Source organism: Malania oleifera, chromosome 9, assembly GCF_029873635.1.
Source record: "Malania oleifera isolate guangnan ecotype guangnan chromosome 9, ASM2987363v1, whole genome shotgun sequence".
NCBI classification, from domain to species: Eukaryota; Viridiplantae; Streptophyta; class Magnoliopsida; order Santalales; family Ximeniaceae; genus Malania; species Malania oleifera.
In genome coordinates this window covers 23,180,660-23,201,258 of record NC_080425.1, presented here as the reverse complement: position 1 = coordinate 23,201,258, position 20,599 = coordinate 23,180,660, and positions in this window count along the sequence as shown.

The window sequence follows — 20,599 nt, the reverse complement described above, 5'->3', positions numbered from 1 at the left end:
TAATAACCAGCCAGCCCCAAGAAACTCTTGATCTCCTAGATGTTCCTCGGTCTAGTCCAATTCACTATCACATCAATTTTACTAGGGTCCATAGAAATTCCATCCCCTGAGATGATATGCCCCAAAAACGTAACTTTTTCGAGCCTTCACATTTACTGAACTTGGTGTACAACTTCTTTTCCCTGAGCGTCTGTAAGACCTGCATTAAATGCATCTTATGCTCTTCACAGCTCCTCGAATAGACAGTACATCATCAATAAAAACAACAACAAACTGGTTTAAATATTGGTAGAAAATTCTATGCATCAAATCCATGAATATTGCAGGAGCATTTGTTAGACCAAAAGACATAACAAGAAACTTATAATGCTCATACCTGGTCCGAAAGGCTGTCTTCAATACATCTTATGCCTTTACCTTTACTTGATGGTAGCCTGATCTGAGGTCAATCTTAGAATAAACCCGTGTACCCTGGAGCTGATCAAATAAGTCATTTATACGGGGTAGAGAATACTTGTTCTTGATTCTTACCTAATTAATTTCCTTATAATCTATACACATCCTCATAAACCCTTCTTTCTTCTTCACAAATAATGCTGGAGCTCCCCACGGAGATACACTAGGTCGTATAAAACCCTTTGCAAGCAAATCTTGCAATTAATTTTTTAATTCTTCCAACTCTGTTGGCGCCATTTGATAAGGTGCTTTAGAGATTAGCACTGTATCTAGAAGCAGATCAATAGCAAAATTTACTTCGTGATCATGTGGCAAGACTGGTAGCTCATTTGGAAAAACATCTACAAACAATTTTACCGCTGGCGACTAGTAAACTTCAATTCATTCCCTGACATTTCCTTCACAAAGGCCATGAATCCCTGACAACCACTCATGAGCAGTCTCCTCACCTGAATGGCTGAAACTAACTGAGGTGGGGGTTGCACTCGGGACGCTAAAAATTTGAATTCTGATCTTCCCGGAGGTCTGAATATCACTTCTCTTGAATGGCAGTTTATACTGGCAAAGTTAGCTGTCAGCCAATCCATGTTGAATATTACATCGAACCCATGAATATCCAACACTATTAAATCAACAGGTAAAAATTTCCCTTGGATATCAACTGTACAGCCTCGGAACACCCTACAACACCTCAATACTGACCCAGTCGGTGTAGTTGCTAATAGTTCAGTGTCTAACAGTTGTGTTTTTGCCTCACACAATTTAATACACGCCATAGATACGAAGGAGTGTGTGGCTCCTAAATCAAATAATGCAATAACTTTAAATGAAAGCATGCTAACCATACATGTCACCATGTCTCCGGCTCTCTCAGCATCACCAGGCATCAGGGCGAAAACTCTTGCTGGAGCCGTATTCCTTTGCTGGCCTCCACGAGGCGCCTAGAAACCTCCCTGAGCAGGTCTAGGAGTGGGAGCAGCTCCAATGTGAGTTTGACAGTCTCTCATCATATGCCCTAGCTCCCCACAATGGTAGCAGACACCTCGCCCAGCATGACACTCTCCCGAGTGTTTCTTCCCACAAATCTGACAAGCTAGAAATGACTGTATACCTTGAGTCTCACGGCTCCACGACTTTTACCTCTGAACCCTACAGAAACCACCCTTCTTCCACAAACCACGACTAGACCCCTGTTGGAAAACAGAAGGCATGGATCTCTTTCTCTGTCTCCGTTCTTTAGCCTTCAAACGCTCTCCGGCTTCTACCATAGTTGCCCTATCTACCAGTTTGGCAAAATCTCATAATTTTAGTATCGACACTTGCTTATATAATTCTCTCATCAGACCTCTTTCAAACTGTCTTACCTTCTTCATCTCATCTGGAATAATGTACGGGAAAAAGCAAGATAACTCAATGAACCTCACCGCATATTGTTGCACTATTTGCTGTCCTTGCTTCAGGTTCAGGAACTCCTTTATCTTGGCTTCTCTGGACGAGGCTAGAAAATATCTATCGAAAAATATCTCCTTAAATCATTCCCATGTCATCTCTATAGGCACTTTCCTCTGCTGCTCTATAAATTTCACTGTCGTTTACCATCTTTCGGCCTCTCTAGTCAGTTTATATGTAGTGAACAACACCCTCTACTCCTTAGTATACGGTAATACTATAAACACTTTTTCAATCTCCTGCATCTAATTTTCAATGAAGCAGGATCAGTTCCTCCTGAGAAATTCAGAGGATTCATCTTAATAAACTTCTCAATTGAACTATCGTAGCCTACAAATGGACCACCCTACTCTTTGGAGTTCCCAAAAGTTTCAACGATGACTTATTGAGCCACGCTGCACAGTACTGCGTCTGAATCGTCACCTGCAGTGCCCAAGGGCCCAGCACCCTCATTACCACTGGCATGGGCACTACTACCTCTAGGGTCCATCTTGAAAATACAATAAACTTAGCTTAGGACCCTATTACCGTAATATATCATCTAACTAGTATACTACATTCTTAACTAATTCATCACCCCTCGTCTTAATTCAAGGTTCAATTCTTAACTAATTCATCACCCCTCGTCTTAATTCAAGGTTCAATCCCGTAACCTAGATATCCAACTCAACAATAGTTTACTATGACTTTCATAAAATCATCACCCCAAGAAAGACACACAAACCATCATGGAAGTCTTTCATCTAGACTACAAACCAAACATCAAATTCCCTTATCCTATACTTTGGTATTGCTACCGCTGCATTCTAGAGTCTACACAACCTAGCAACCTAGGCTCTGATACCAAAATGTAACAACATGCTTAATTTACTACATAATCAACCACATTAAATGCCCTGATACTAATAAATAATAATACAGCAAAGTCGACCCGAACCCGTGGGTAATGGGGACACACCTGTCATACACAGCGGACACCTAAGCAGCAGTAATTATAAATTTCATACACCCAACCATATAATACAATACAATAGTTACTTACATTCCGCAAATTTCTATAGTTGTATATATACAATCCTCAAAATACAAAAGATAAAACTAAGATCTTACATCAAAAACCTACTAACCCTAGTTCAAAACTCACCTTTCTAGTATGGTAAAATAACTGTCTCAATGGCGTGAAGCTTGGTCCGCCTATCCTTCTGGGTTCCTTGAAATGGTTTAAGCTGGGGTGAGACACCTTTTAGTAAGGGAAATAAACTAAATATAGTTTTTCAGCAACATGAATATTTGGATGCTATAATAAATATATAGAGCATATTACATGCCTGAAAATACTGATAATATCATAACTAAATAAACATACAATTTCATAATTATACTAAATCATATTGTATCTCACTGTTCATAAAATCATTTGATATAACTAGTAGTACTAAAATTTACCCAGGATGAATAACTAGCAGATGTCATGTATTACCCTCATGACTGGTTGTGCAGCCCGAAGGCGGGACCCAACAATAGCTGGCCGACAACTACTGTGTCAAAAATGTTTGTAAGTTCGATGGATCTGCTGCACCCTAGTCCAGACTGCCAAGTGGACATCTACAACTCTACACTGAAAGGCACATCGACTATCCATCTCCCACCCCCTCTACTAGCAAGGGTAGTTAGCACAAGTCTGAACTGAACTGAACTGAACTGTATAGCTACGGTACCGTGCTCCTGAAACTGATCTGAACTATCATCTGGGTTCTGATAACATACAGTACATAATCATATACTATTTAAACATAAATAGATAGATAACATTTTCTAAATTCTATCGTAACATAAATAATCATGGCCTTGCGCCGGATAACATACATAACTGCGGCCTTGCCTCAGATAACATACATAACTGTGACCTTACGCTGGATATCATTCACGACATTGCACCGAACATAACTTAAATACTCAACTAAGCATATATATTGTTTATCATATATTCTGAACTAATAATTTCCTGTATTATCATGTTATTCCTGAAAATAACTGTAAACATGCTTTTTCTGTAAATTTGACTGAACATAATACAATATATGTGAAATAATATTCATGCCACACAAATTGAATAAAATCATGAAATTTGTTCTAGAATTACATTTTTTGACATTTTACACTAAAAACATATTCCTGTGTAATAGCAGTATTTTCCCAAATATATATATTTTTCCAAATATACTCATACATAATACATACTTTCTCAAAATTAATTAGCTATTAATTAATAATAATTTTCATGGAAAGCTATTGTTTTAGTTTACTCTCTTATCTAACTACTGGAAAGCCTAAAAAATAACAAGTCCTGCACCTGCAGGGTTCCCCGCTCAACACCCTAAAAACAACATTGTCATAAGAAAAACTTCAATATTTCTTCGAGTGTTACATTTGTAGAACTGTAAGAAAGCCAAATACTCAACATAAAGCCTCATCCTGAACTTGGGATGGAGTCCAAGTTAGCCCCACCAACGATCCACTCTAGCAGACTTGAAGAGAAACTTTCTAAAAGTGTCGTGGCGGCGTCGGATCGTCGAACCGACAAAAGACCGGCCTAGAATCTTAGAGAGAAGGAGGAAGAACCGAAGAGGAGAGAGAAAACCTATTTTTCTTGAATAATCTGCGCTGAAATCCAAGTTTAGGGCTATTTATACACCTGCTATCGTCGATGAGACATGTCACTTTGTCGACAAGGATATGAAGGGAGTTCGTCGACAACATTTGTAAACTATAACTTTCTAAGCACTAAGTCTTCATGCATTTGCTTTCATTCCTTGTGTCTACCTTGAGCTCTTTCTTCAATTAACTTTAGCTTCATCATAATTCATGTCTTTAAGCATAATCATCTTTCAATCTCTTCAAACACTTGATCTTGATTTATATGAAAGCATTTGAGCCCTAAAACTTAACTTAACCAAACATGTTAAGTACCCTTGATTTTTTATCATAAAATAAGATTTTAAACCTTGTTAGGCCAACATTAAACCATGTAAAAGGGCATTTTTTACATCTAGTTGACGAATAGGACACTGTTGAACAAGTGCTGTAGTTATAATTATTTGAATTATTTTAGGTTTGATAAATGGATAAAAAGTTTTCGTGTAGATACCCCTTTACAATCATGCCTTAAGTCGATCTAAGGTGCCATTAGGTTTAAGTTTTGATATGAATACCTATTTAGAATCGATGGCATGTATGGTAGGTCTACGTGGAACAAGTTTCTAGATCTCATTTAGATGTAAAGCAACAAGCTCTTCATCCATGGCTACTTTCCAACCAGGGTATGCTAAAGCAGTTTTGATGTTGTGAGGCTCACGGGATATGTTGGCGAAGGTGAATGTGGTCAAGGCATATTTAGGATTGGGTTTTACCATACCTAATTTGGATCAAGTGACTATAGAATGTGTTTGTTCTGAAGTGGTAGGTTAATGGTGAGGTGATTCTAGTGGTGCAAACATGGGCTATAGGACAACAAATAAGGATTTTCCAAATTTTCAGTTGTGTGTGACTCATGTGGTTATGATGGTTCTTGTAATGACCTAAAAATTTATGCTATTTTTTTTATACTGTAAAATCATATTACTCTGATACCCCTAATAAAATTTACTATAACATACCTATGGAGCGGAAAATATAAAATCATAAAACCATAATTATAATACTAGAATTTCAGTATTATCCCCAAAATATACCCACACATCACTCCAAAAACATCCACCAGACCTCCTAAGATCTACTCAAAAATACATCTCCCTAAAACACTTACTCTGCAGATAGGGCCGTACACACGTCCCCTCTATCTCCAAGCCTGATCTGCTCGTCTAGCTAGGTCACCTGAAATGTCTTAAATTATTAGGATGAGACAACTCTCAGTAATACGAAATATGCTATTACCAGTATGTGGTAGCTGAGTTTGCATGAATAATATATTGTTAAACAACTTAAATTGAGATAGCTTATAAAATAATATACAATATAACTCACACCTATGTAGCTTAAAATACAACTGCCATATTGAATTTTTCTATTAAATCATACTTCTAATAACTATAAATGTATTAGCTGTTAATCTGTAAATTTGTATATATTTATATAATTGTGAAAACTTATCTGAATTACTTTATTTCATGATTTAACCCCTCATGACAGGGTTGTGCGGCTTGTAGGTGGGACTTAACACTGGTTGGCCTACCAGGATAAGTCAATTGAAACCTCTGTCATCAGACCGGCCACCTCAACCTGGACTACTCGAGAGCCTGCAATCTGTCCCAAGGCACGGTCAACTACTCATAAAATCCACACACTATCTGAGATATGTGGTTACACTCTTATCTGAATAGCTGCAGTACAATGCTTTGAAATCTAAACTGATCCATCAGGGTCTGATACTATATAATACTAATATATATATATATATATATATATATATATATATACATATTTATTTATTTTTGTTTTACAATGATTCTGTTTCAATAGTAATAACCATAACACTGTAAAAGCTGAACTAAATAAACTGGAATATCTTATCTTAATAAACTGAAATATCTTACCATTATGGTTCGGAAATCTATATATTATGGTATTCTGAAAATGCTGTAAAATATCTTACTGTGTGTATTCTATAATTTATGATCATGTAAAACATTTTTCTGTATATATATGCTGAAAATCATTATACTCTAAAAACTGTATATATTTTGTATTGAACTGATATTAACTCCACCCACACAATTAAATAAATAAAACCCACGTGTTGTAATTTGTAAAACTGTTAAACTTGTACTCTAAAATCCCCTATACATATATTATATATTTTACTAGAAAAAATTTCTATTTTAGCTGGCATAACATATTTCCCTTACTTGGCTAACTGACCTCGTCTACGTCCCCTAACTGATGCCATCAACGTTCATAATTCTAAACCCTGAAATTATATACATATATCTCCCTGTCAATCAACTGAATATTCAGAATAATTGTCACACTCACATTTTATAAACTATAAACTATTTATCATTTTACCAGGGTTCCTGAGAAAACACCCACTAGGGTCCTTAGCCTGCCTGCGGTATACGCACCAAACCCTGTATTTTACAAACTCCAAATTTATCAGTTCAACCTCAGAATTACATTCACATCTAAACTTATACCCACAATAATTAAATAAACTACTATAAACACCCAAATAACACCCTTACCTCAGTTTTGGGTTGGTGCCCTGGAACCCAAAACTGAAATTTTGCTCCGCCTAATTTGCAGAGAATCTTGTCAAGAACGTCGTGGTGGTTCCTGATCATCGAAATGGAGTGTAATGAAGTGAAACTTGTAGAGAAAAGGGGAGGGGTTCTTGGGTTTGAGAGAGGAGAGTGTGTGTGTGTTTTGATTTTAATTTTATAGGTGGCTCACGAGATCTTATGCATTCAGCACTGTTAGAGAAAACCGTCGCCGATTTTCTCTATCTCACAGAAAATCGTCGCCGGTTTTTTTTTATCTTATAGAAAACTATAGCCGATTTTCTATTTAACCTGCCCAAAAGTTACCATTTACCCATTACCCGACCGTGGTAGTTTGCCAAAACCATCGCCAATTTTCTTCCCCTTTAGAAAACTGTCGCCGGTTTTCTCCTGCCTTAGCCAAAAATCCATTTTTCTTTATTTTATTTAATTATTATATTTCCGAGTCACTACATTCTCCCCTCCTTATAAAATTTTTTTCTCGAAATTTACTATCTGTGCTATACACCATCCTCTGAGGAAAATTTACTACTTGTTTTATTAATTATCCTCACTTATGGCAGAGGAATACCATGGTTACAATTATGGTTTTGGGAGTTTACAAGTAGATACATAAAAGAAAATTCTCCTAAGACCTAAAAACATTGCCTATATTATATCCTAAAATACAACTCATTCATACATTATCCTACTCTATATATAATAAAACAAAACTATATTTACTTTACCTGTATTATTACTATTCCTTTTCTATCTATTGTTGGTCCCCACTAAATAGATGTTGGTATTTTTGTCATATCTCCTCTTCTAGTTTCCACAATGCTTCCCCTACTGCATGATTCATCAATAGGACTTTTACTAATGGAATTTTCTTGGTGCGCAACTCTTGTTCTTTTTTGTCTAGAATCTGCACTAGTGTTTCCTCATATGCTAAAGTATCTTTAACTTCAATATCCTCATAGTTGATTACGTGGAAGGGATCTAGGATGTATTTCCTCAGCATGGAAACATGGAATATGTCATCAATCCTAGATAGAGCTGGCGGTAAGGCTAGCCTGTAAGCGACTAGACCCACTCTCTCAAGTATCTCGAATGTGCCAATAAACCTAGGGCTTAGCTTACCCTTCTTTTCAAACCTCATAGCTCCTCTCAACGGTGCTACTCTCAAAAAACCTGATCTCCCACATCAAATTCTAAATTTTGGCGGTAAGTATCTACATAGATTTTATGTCGACTCTGAGCTGCACTAATTCTGTCTTTAATAAGTCAGACTTTGTCGCACGCCTGCGGCACTAACTTTGTTCCTAAAACTCACCTCTCACCAATTTCATCTCAGTATAGTGGAGAACTACACCTTCTTCCATGTAATGCTTCGTATGGTGCCATCCTAATACTAGCGTTGTAACTATTATTATATGCCAATTTAACCAAAGGCATATACTGAGTCCAACTACCTCTAAAATCCAGCACACAAGCTCATAGCATATCCTTAAGTATTTGGATCGTCCTCTCTATCTTCCCATCAATTTGAGGATGAAAAGTTGTGCTGAATGATAACTGAGACCCCAAAGCTTCCTGCAAACTCCTTCAAAATCGTGATGTGAAATGTGGATCTCGGTTTGAAACTATAAATACTGGCACTTCATGGGGTCGAACTATCTCCTGAATGTGTAACTCATCCAGTTTGTTCTTAGAGTAGTTGATCTTAATCGGGAGAAAATGAGCAGTCTTTGTCAATCGATCAACGACCATCCAAATCGCATTCTATCCATGTAGCGCCGGTGGTAACCCTATAACTAAGTCCATAGATATATGATTCCATTTCCACTCAGGGATGTGGAGTGGTTGTAACTATCCCGCCAATCTCTGGTGCTCGGCCTCTACTTACTGGCACGTCAAACATTGCCCCACAAAAAAAAGCTATTTCCCTCTTCATACCGCTTCACCAGAAAGATTCTCAGAGGCCCCAATACATCTTAGTACTTTTTGGATGCACTGTGTAAAGGGATCTATATGCCTCCTTTAGAATAGCCCTTCTAATCTCAGCATCTGCAGGTACACATAGCCTAGTACGGAACCTTAGAGTTCCATCATCTCAAATACTGAACTCCTCCCCTTGTCTGTCCTACACTTTATCTATCAGCTCTACCACTTCTGCTCCATTCCTTTGAGCAGCTTTTATCATCTTCTACAAATTAGGTTGTAACACTAGGTTGGCAATAAATGTCTAGTGATCATTCTCCACTAAATCCACACCAAACCTCTCCCAGTCCATCTCAATCGGATGTTAAATTTTCACTGCTGACAATGCAACTCCCACTGATTTTCAGCTCAAAGAATCAGCCACCATGTTTGCTTTCCCTAGATGGTAGTTGATAGTGCAATCATAATATTTAATGAGCTCTAGCCATCTTCTATGCTTCATATTCAGTTCTTTCTGGGTGAAAAAATATTTCAAACTTTTATGGTCAGTGAAGATCTCACATCTCCCACCATAAGGATAGCGTCTCTAGATTTTTAGAGCATATACCACTGTAGCTAACTCTAAATCAAGTATGAGGTAGTTCTTTTCATACTCCTTAAGCTACCGAGAAGAGTAAGCAATAACCCTCCTGTGCTGCGTCAACACACACCCGAGTCTTTTTGAGACGCGTCACTATATATAACAAATCCATCCTCTTCTGATGGAATAGATAATACTAGTGCAGTAACCAGCCACTGCTTCAAGTCTTGGAAGCTCTGCTCACACTCGTCAGTCCATTCATATCTCACAATTTTCCTCGTGAGTCGTGTCCGTGAACTTGATAATCTAGAAAAACTATCCACAAAACGCCTGTAGTATCCTGCTAGACATAGGAAACTCTTGACCTCATGAACGTTCCCCGGTCTCACTCAACTAACCACTGCTTCTATTTTACTTGGATCAATTGCTATGCCATCCCTGAAGATCACATGCCCGAGAAAAGTGACATGCCTACACCACATTTCTTGAATTTAGCATATAATTTATTTTCCCTTAACCTGACTTTGTATCAATTTAAACATACATTATACAATACAAATAAGAGGGTCCAACCTCGTGGGGTACACGGTTGCCCTATATACATACTCATACCAATCCATACTCATCAAATACGTAGCGGAATACAATCTTTTATACATAAACAAGATCATACCAGAGTCTATACAAACTAAGACATACTTTCCCATAATTACAACATGTACCCCAGGTGTCTACAAACTATCCTGACAACCTGGGTATCAAAAATCGTACCTAAAAGGTACTAGCAGTAGCTACGACACCCCTTACTTCCGGACGCTAGGATGCTACTTACCGCTTCCTAAAGGACCTGAAAATATTGTACGTACATTCGGGGTGAGACACCTCTCAGCAAGGAAGAAAATAGTTTATATCAGTGTGTGGCATACTAGTGTCATTTTCCATACTTCATAACACTATACATACGATGCAGTTTGAAACAATTCGTACAGTTTCATACAATTTCATACAGTTCTAGTATTTTCAGAAAACCATTCCAGTTCATACAATACCAAAACATACATACATACATACATACATTCAGTGTCGTCACACTAGTTCACAACTACACAAGGTCACCTCGTCTCACAGCAATTACATTGCTACATACGCAACTACGCTGCGACGATCAAGGCCCAATAGTGATTATATTGCTCCGTACGCAACTACACAAGGTCACCAAGTCTCACATCGATTACATTGCTACACACGAAACTACAATGCGACGACTTAGGCCCAATAGTGATTACATTTCTCCATACACAACTACACAAGGTCACTTAGTCTCACAGCAATTACATTGCTATGCACACAACTACGAAGCGGCGACTCTGGCCCAATAGTGATTACATTGCTACATACGCAACTACACAAGGTCACCTAGTCTCACCACGATTACATTGCCACATGCACAACTACGATGCGATGACCTAGGCCCATAGTGATTACATTGCTACATACGGTGTAGAACACACCCTTCGGTGACCAGCTGGAACATACTGGTGATATTTCACACCCCGAATATAAAGCCGACCACTCTCGCCCATGGTAGTTAACTGATACATGGCCATTTTACAAATCCCTGGAATCATTTTGGAACTCACGTTCCTATACATTTCAACGTACGGTAATAAGCCACCACATAACTATTCTTACAAATACCTGGAACAATTACATACAACCATACATACCGCACTCATTTGATTTACGGAAAATCATATCATTTACAATTTCAAGTATACAGTTTATGCAAATATGGATTACGATCATCTCAATTATACAATTTTAACACAACCAACAGTTTTCCAAATAAAATAGAGATGATACTCGAAATCCCCAATTTTCCCAAAAAACTGTAACTAGAAAATCCTATATTTTTACCCTATAGATTTCCCCAAATAAGTAGTCAAAACATACATACGATCGTAGCCTACAAGCTTACCGATCCCGATTTTGAAAATGAACTGATATAAACAAAATCCCCTTACCTTAACCCGAATTCCAACTACGAACTCTACGATCCTCAAAACTACGAATCAAGACATCAAAACCTACAAACCACAGTACAATACATACTTACAATCCGTACTCCTACACATATACTGAATCAGAAATAAAAATCGAGCCTTATCTTAATTTTAGCCCAAAACTCGAAAACGCTCAAAACGGACTTCCGATCCTCTAGAAACGTAGAGAATCCTTCACTGATCCTCGCAGTAACTTTGGATTTATGATTCCGGTGACAAACAGCGAAACAATCGAGGAGAGAGAAAGAGAGCTTCAAATCCTAGAGAGAGAGAGAGAGAGAGGAAAACCAAAACTTAGCCAAGAAGCAACTGAAAATATCCTTAAAAAGACCTTTGACTTGGAGGATTTCGTTGACGAATTGGTGTCCTCGTCGACGAGGTCTTCAGGGATTTCATCGACGAGACAACGATTTCGTCGACGAACCCTGATATGTAAATTTTCCCAAACCTCTCAGCTTTTCCTCGTCGATGAACCTCTGAATTTCGTCGACAAGAAGAACAAAGGCTTCGTCGATGAAATCCGGTTTCGTCGACGAACTTGCTCTTTTACCAAAATGTCCCTCTCTTTATATATATAAACCCATTATCACGGTTCGGGTTCTTACAACCTCCCCTCCTTACAAAATTTTCGTCCTCAAAATTTGTAATCTTTTTTTGCATCCACATTCATACTACTACATACATACATACCTATTCTGAGGTGAAACGGTGACTATCTATACACAGTCCCTCTACGATACATACATACTCACTCTAGAGAATACGGCGGCCATTTATACGCAGCCCCGTTACGATACATACATACACACACTAGAGAATACGACAGCCATTTATACGCAGCCCTGTTATAATACATACATACAGGCTCTAGAGAATACGGCGGCCATTTATACGCAGCTCCGTTACGATACATACACACACACTCTAGAAAATACGATGACCATTTATACGTAGCCCCGTTACGATACATACATACATGCTCTAGAGAATACGGCGACCATTTTTACGCAGCCCCGTTACGATATATACATACATTCCCTTACTTATGGCGGAGGAATACCGTGGTCATATACATACACGGTCTCGGGAGCTTACGATACCACATGACCCTCCTAGAGACTAACCACCAAATACAATACAATAATAAAGGATTACATACATACATACATACTCACACCACCCTGCTATCCAAATACGACTAAAATAACTGTGGATATTTTCGGCGTATTTCCATCTCTAGGTCCCAAAAAGCTTCTTCAACCTCGTGGTTCCGCCACAATACCTTTACTAACGGTATCTCTTTGGTACAAAGCTTTTGAACTTTACAATCCAGAACCTGAACAGGTATCTCCTCATACGCTAAAGTATTCTTAAATCCCAAAGACTTGTAACTAATAACATGCGACGGATCCAACTTGTACCTTCTCAACATGGATACATGAAATACAGCGTGGACCCTCGAGAGTGCTAGGGGTAGTGCAACTCTGTAGGCTACCAGACCCACTCGCTCAAGTACCTCGAATGGTCCGATATACCTCAGGTTCAACTTGCCCTTCCTTTCGAATCTCATCACTCCTTTCATCGAAGTGATTCTAAGGAATACCTTACCCCCACCTCAAACTCCAACTCACACCGGCGAACATCCGCATAACTTTTCTGCCGACTCTGAGCTGATCTAATCCTCTCCCGGATCAAACCTACCTTCTCAGACGCCAGCTGCACGAGTTCAGGTCCTAAAACCTGACGTTCATCAACCTCATCCCAATACAAAGGAGATCGACACCTCCGACCATACAAAGCCTCGAACGGTGCCATCCCTATACTAGCCTGGAAGCTGTTGTTATAGGCAAACTCCATTAGTGGCAGAAATTCAATCCAGCTACCACCGAAGTCTAATACACAAGCCCGTGACATATCTTCCAAGATCTGTATTGTCTTCTTTGACTATCCATCAGTCTGGGGGTGGAACGTTGTACTGAAAGTAAGCTTCGTCCCCAATGCTTCCTGCAAGCTCTTCCAAAATTGAGAAGTAAACCTTGGATCCCGATCTGAAACAATGGACACTGGTACCATATGCATTCTCATAATCTCATGCACGTACATATCAGCTAGCCTGCTCAAAGGGTATCTAACCTTCGTCAGTACAAAGTGAGCAGATTTCGTCAACTTGTCCACAATCACCCAAATAGCATTCTGCCCACGAAGCACTGGCGGCTATTCGGTTACAAAATCCATGGAAATATGCTCCCATTTCTATATCGAAATAGGCAAACGCTGTAACAGCCCTGCCGGTTTTTTATGTTCAGCTTTCACCTGCTGACACGTTAGACACTGATCAACAAATCGGGCAATTTCCCTCTTCATACCAGACCACCAGAAGGACTCATGCAAACCCCGATACATCTTCATACTACCCGGATGTACTGTATACAAAGAACGATGCGCTTCCTCCAGAATCGTATTTCTGATCTCATCATCATTTGGAATACATATCCTAGTCCCAAACCTCAACACACCTCTGTCAGAGATGTTAAATTCCGCAGCCAAACCTTGCCGCACTTTCTCCAGAATCTCAGCTAACTTTGCATCACTAGCCTGCGCAGCTTTAATACGCTCGAACAAAGTTGGTTGGATCACCAAACTAGCAATAAAAGCTTGATGATCACCAAACACCAACTCCACGCCAAGGCTTTCTAGATCCTTTCTGACATGATGTTGAGCTACAGCTGCAGTTACTGCTACATGCTTTAACTTTCGACTCAACGCATCTGCTACCACATTAGCCTTTCCTGGGTGATAACTGATCGTGCAATCGTAGTCCTTAATCAACTCTAGCCACCACATCTACCTCATAATTTGCTCCTTCTGCGTGAAAAAGTACCTAAGGCTTTTGTGGTTAGTGAAAATCTCACACTGAACACCATAAAGATAGTGTCGCCAGATCTTCAAGGCATAAACAACAGCAACTAACACTAAGTCAAGAAGCATAAGCTACCACCTTACCCTATTGCATAAGCACACATCCCAAACCCTTCAGGGACGCGTCGCTATAGATCACAAAACCCCCATTTCCCGAAGGAATGGTTAATATTGGAGCAGTAACCAACCGGTGCTTCAACTCCTGAAAGCACTGCTCGAAAACACTAGTCCAGTCAAACTTCACCCCTTTCATCATCAACCATGTTAGAGGTCCAGATAATTTAGAGAAACCCTCCACGAACCAATGATAGTAACCCGCCAGTCCTAGAAAACTCTGAACCTCCTGCATACTCTTTGGTCTAACCCAGTCAACCACAGCTTCAATCTTGCTAGGATCAATAGAGATACTGCCCTTAGACACCACATGGCCTAAGAACGCGACCTGATTCAACCAGAATTCACACTTCTTTAGCTTAGGATACAACTTCTTCTCCCGCAGAATCTGTAGTACCTACCTCAAATAATACTCATGCTCTTCCGTACTCCTCGAGTATACTAGAATGTCATCAATGAATACCACTACGAATCGATCTAGGTACTCATGAAAAACCCTGTTCATCATATCCATGAACACTGTCGGAGCATTTGTCAACCCAAAAGGCATGACTAAAAGCTCGTAGTGACCATATCTGGTTCGGAAAGCAGTCTTTGCTATATCCTCCGCTCTAACCCTCACCTGATGATATCCTGACCTCAAATCGATCTTTGGAAAGACCCGAGTTCCTTGTAGCTAGTCAAAAAGATCATCTATACGAGGCAAAGGGTAATGGTTTTCACCGTCACTTTGTTGATCTCACAGCAGTCAATGCACATATGCATCGACCCATCCTTTTTCTTCAAAAATAATACTGGAGCTCCCCAGGGCGAAACACTAGGTCAAATGAATCCCCTATCCAGTAATTCCTGCAACTGCTCCTTCAACTCCTAAAGTTCTACTGGAGCCATCTAGTAAGGAGCTTTAGAGATCGGTGCCTTACCAGGCAGCAACTCTATAGCGAACTCCACCTCACGATCCGGAGGTAGACAAGGTAAATCTTATAGAAACACATCCAAAAACTCGTTGACCACCCGAATATCCTCGAGTTTCAAGTCATCCTACGGCGGTTCCTTCGTGCAAGCTAGGTACCCCTGACAACCATCCAAAAGTAACCTCCTCACCTGCAAAGCCAGTAGAATTTGGGTCGTCGAATGCACACACGATCCCATGAACTAATACTCCTGCTTCCTAGGAGGTCTGAACACTACTACCTTTTTCCAACAGTCAATCACCGCATAACTGGAGAATAACCAATCCATTCCCAATATGACGTGGAAACCCGACATGTCATATACTACAAGATTCGCCTGTAGCAGTCTCTCTTGAATCACAACTAGGCAGTTTCCTAACATCTTACTACAAATCGTTACACTCCTAGTCGGCGTAGTTACAGACAACATCTCATTCATCACGCTATTTTCAACCCCATACAATTTCACAAAACTAGCAGATTTGAATGAATTGGTTGCCCCCGAATCAAATAACACAACAACTCTATTCAAAAGCAATAACATGGTACCTATCACCACGTTCCCAACGTGTTCTGCATCTGCTGGAGTAAGTGAATATACTCTCGCTAGAGCTGTGGTTGCCTGGTAATTTCCCCGAGGCACCTGGTTACTCTCACGGTTCTGGCTCTATGCAGGCATATCCTTCCTCGGTTCCTAGCAACTCTTCACCATGTGGCCTAACTTGCCACAGTTGTAGCAAACACCCCAGAATGGTTGACACTCGCTCTTGTGCCATTTACGGCACTTCGCACATGGTGCGAAGGATGGATCCCCCTCAGAGCTCAGTCGCTCGGTGTTCTACCAATAGCCAGAGCTGTAATTCTACTTCTTCTTCCACTGACTCTACCAAGGACCACTCTGAGGACTAGAAGATACTGGCCTCTTCCCCTGAACCTATACTACTTTATCTCTTTAAAGGTCAGTCTCAACTATGGTGGCTTTATCCACCAGGATAGAGAACTCACGGATCTGTAACATCCCCACGAGACGGCGGATGTCTTTCCTCAGACCCCTCTCAAACCTCCGAGTCTTCTCGTGCTCATTCAGAACCAAGTACAGTGCAAATCGAGACAACTCAATAAATCTGGTAGCATACTTCTGCACCATCAAAGCACCCTGTACCAGGCCTGAAAACTCATCGGCCTTCGCATCTCGAGTGGAGACCAAAAAGTATCTCTCTAAAAATACCTCCTTGAAATGGCGCCACGTCATACTAGATGGACCAGCTCTCTGCCTCTCCAGTAGGCTCATTGTCATCCACCATCGCCCTACCTCCCCAGTCAACTGGAAGGTAGCATACAAGATATTCTGCTTCTTAGTGTAGTGGAGGACTTCCAAAATCCTCTCGGTCTTCTCGACCCAATCCTCTGCCACTATCGGATAAGGTCCTCCCGTAAATGTCAGAGGGTGCATGCGTGTGAACCTCTCGATGGTACACCCTGCATTAGTAGGAGAACTCTAGCATCTCCTAACCCTTCGCCCAATCTCTTGAATCACCTATCTCGCCAAACCACGAGACACAAAAGGATACTCATCACTTGTTGTCTCCTTGGAGTCACTCTCCAAGTTATTATCCTTGGGCTTTATTATGAAAACAGAATAGGAATGGGTTAGAATTCCTGTATCATACACAGTTAACACAATCATAGACCTAATCACGTCAACATTTACTCCATTTACTCTCACAGGTCTAAGCATGTCTCGTCACACCGATATGAATCCATCAATGGTCTGCCCTGCCTTTATTGGAATCGTCATTCCTGGAAAAACACGGAATACCGCCGAAAAATCCCAATCTAGCAACAGAACAAGCCTCAACCAACACTACCCATTTTCTACATCCTATACTCTGGTATGTACACTTCAATAATCCTAACAAAGTCTACAAGATCTAACAACCTGGTTAACTCTGATACTAAGTTTTCACGCCCCGAACCCGCATGTGGATCCCAGGTGTGAGTTTAAGTAACCTAACCTATCTCTGTATCAATTTAAACATACATGATACAATAAAAATAAGAGGGCGACCCCGTGGGGTACATGGCTGCCCTATATACATACTCATACCAATCCATACTCATCAGATACGCAGCGAAATACGGTCTTTTATACATAAACAAGATCATACCAGAGTTTATACAAACTAAGACATACATTCCCATAATTACAACACGTACCCCAGGTGTCTACAAACTATCCTCACAACCTGGGTATCAAAACTCGTACCTAAAAGGTACTAGCAGTAGCTACGACACCCCTTACTTCCGGACGCTAGGATGCTACTTACTGCTACCTAAAGGACCTGAAAATATTGTACGTACATTCAGGGTGAGACACCTCTCAGCAAGGAAGAAAACAATTTATATCAGTGTGTGGCATACCAATGTCATTTTACATACTTCATAACACTATACATACGATGCAGTTTGAAACAATTCGTACAGTTTCATACAATTCCATACAGTTCTAGTATTTTCAGAAAACGATTCATACGATACCAAAAAATGCATACATACATACATACATACGGTCAGTATCGTCACACTAGTACGCAACTACACAAGGTCACCTCGCCTCACAACGATTACATTATTACATATGCAACTACACTGCGATGATCAAGGCCCAATAGTGATTACATTGCTCCATACGCAACTACACAAGGTCACCTAGTCTCACATCGATTACAATGCTACACACACAACCACAATGCGACGACATAGGCCCAATAGTGATTACATTGCTCCATACGCAACTACACAAGGTCACCTAGTCTCACAGCGATTACATTGCTACACATGCAACTACAAAACGACGACTCAGGCCCAATAATGATTACATTGCTACATACGCAACTACACAAGGTTACCTAGTCTCACCACAATGACATTGCCACATGCACAACTACGCTGCGACGACCTAGGCCCACATTGATTACATTGCTACATACGGTGTAGAACACACCCTTCGGTGACTAGCTGGAACATACTGGTGACATTTCACACCCCGGATATAGAGCCGACCACTCTCGCCCATGGTAGTTAACGGATAGATGGCTGTTTTACAAATCCCTGGAATCATTTTGGAACTCACGTTCCTATACATTTCAGCGTATGATAATAAGCCGCCACATAACTGTTTTTACAAATACCTAAAACAATTACATACAACCATACATACTACACTTATTTGGTTTGCGGCAAATCATATCATTTACAATTTCAAGTATACAGTTTATGCAAATATGGATTACGATCACGTCAATAATATAGTTTTAATACAACCAACAGTTTTCCAAACAAAATAGAGATGATACCCAAAATCCCCAATTTTCCCAAAAAACTGTAACCCGAAAATCCCACATTTTTACCCAATAGATTTCCCTAAATAAGTAGTCAAAACATACATACGATCATAGCCTACAAGCTTACTAATCTCGATTTCAAAAATGAACTGATATAAACAAAATCCCCTTACCTTAACCCGTATTCCAGCTACAAACTCTACGGTCCTCAAAACTATGAACCGAGACTTCAAAACCTACAAACCACAGTACAATACATACTTACAATCCGTACTTCTACACATATACTGAATCAGAAATAAAAACCGAGCCATACCTTAATTTTAGCCCGAAACCCGAAAACGCTTGAAACGGACTTCTAATCCACTAGAAACGTAGAGAATCCTTCACTGATCGTCACAGTAACTTTGGATTTATGATTCCGACGACAAATAGCGAAGCAATCAAGGTGAGAGAGAGAGAGAGGGAGGAAAACCAAAACTTAGCCAAGAAGCAATTGAAAATATCCTTATAAAGACCTTTGACCCGGAGGATTTCGTCGACGAATTGGTGTCCTCGTCGACGAGGTCTTTAGGGATTTCGTCTATGAGATAGCGATTTCTTCAACGAACCCTGATATTTAAATTTTCCTAAACCTCTCAGCTTTTCGTCATCAACGAACCTCTGAATTTCATCGACGAGAAGAACAAAGGCTTCGTCGACAAAATCCGGCTTCGTCGATGAACTTGCTCTTTTACCAAAATGTCCCACTTTTTATATATATAAACCCATTATAATGGTTTGGGTTCTTACACGCAATACCAGCCTCAAATGATCCTCATGCTCATCAAAACTTTCCGAGTAAACCAATATATCATCAATAAATACCACAACAAATTGGTCTAAGTGCTGATGGAATACCCTATTCATTAGGTCCATAAATACTGTCGGTGCATTAGTTAATCCAAACGACATTATCAAGAACTCATAGTGCCCATATATGGTTCAGAAATCTGTCTTCGAAATGTCATTTGCTTTAACTTTCACCTGGTGGTATCTCGACCGAAGGTCAATTTTGGAGTAGACCTAGGTCCCCTATAGCTGATCAAATAAATCATAAATTCTGGGAAGAGGATATTTATTCTTGACTGTTATTTTATTTATCTCTCTATAATCAATGCATATCCTTATAGTCCCATCTTTCTTCTTCACGAACAAGACAGGTGCTCCCCACGGCGACATGCTAGGCCTGATGAATCCTTTATCCAACAATTCCTGCAACTGAACTTTCAATTCTTTTAGTTCGACTGGAGCCATTTGGTAGGGTGCTTTAGATATTGGTGCTAACCCTGGTAGTAAATCCACAACAAATTCAATCTCTTGATCTAGTGGTAAACCAGGTAACTTCTTTAGAAAAACATCAGGAAATTTCCTGACTACTGGAATATCAACCTGTTTTAATTCTTTCTTTGGCACGTCCTTTACATAAGCAAAATACCCTTGGCAACCACTGTGAAGCATCCTTTTTACCTAAATAGCCGAC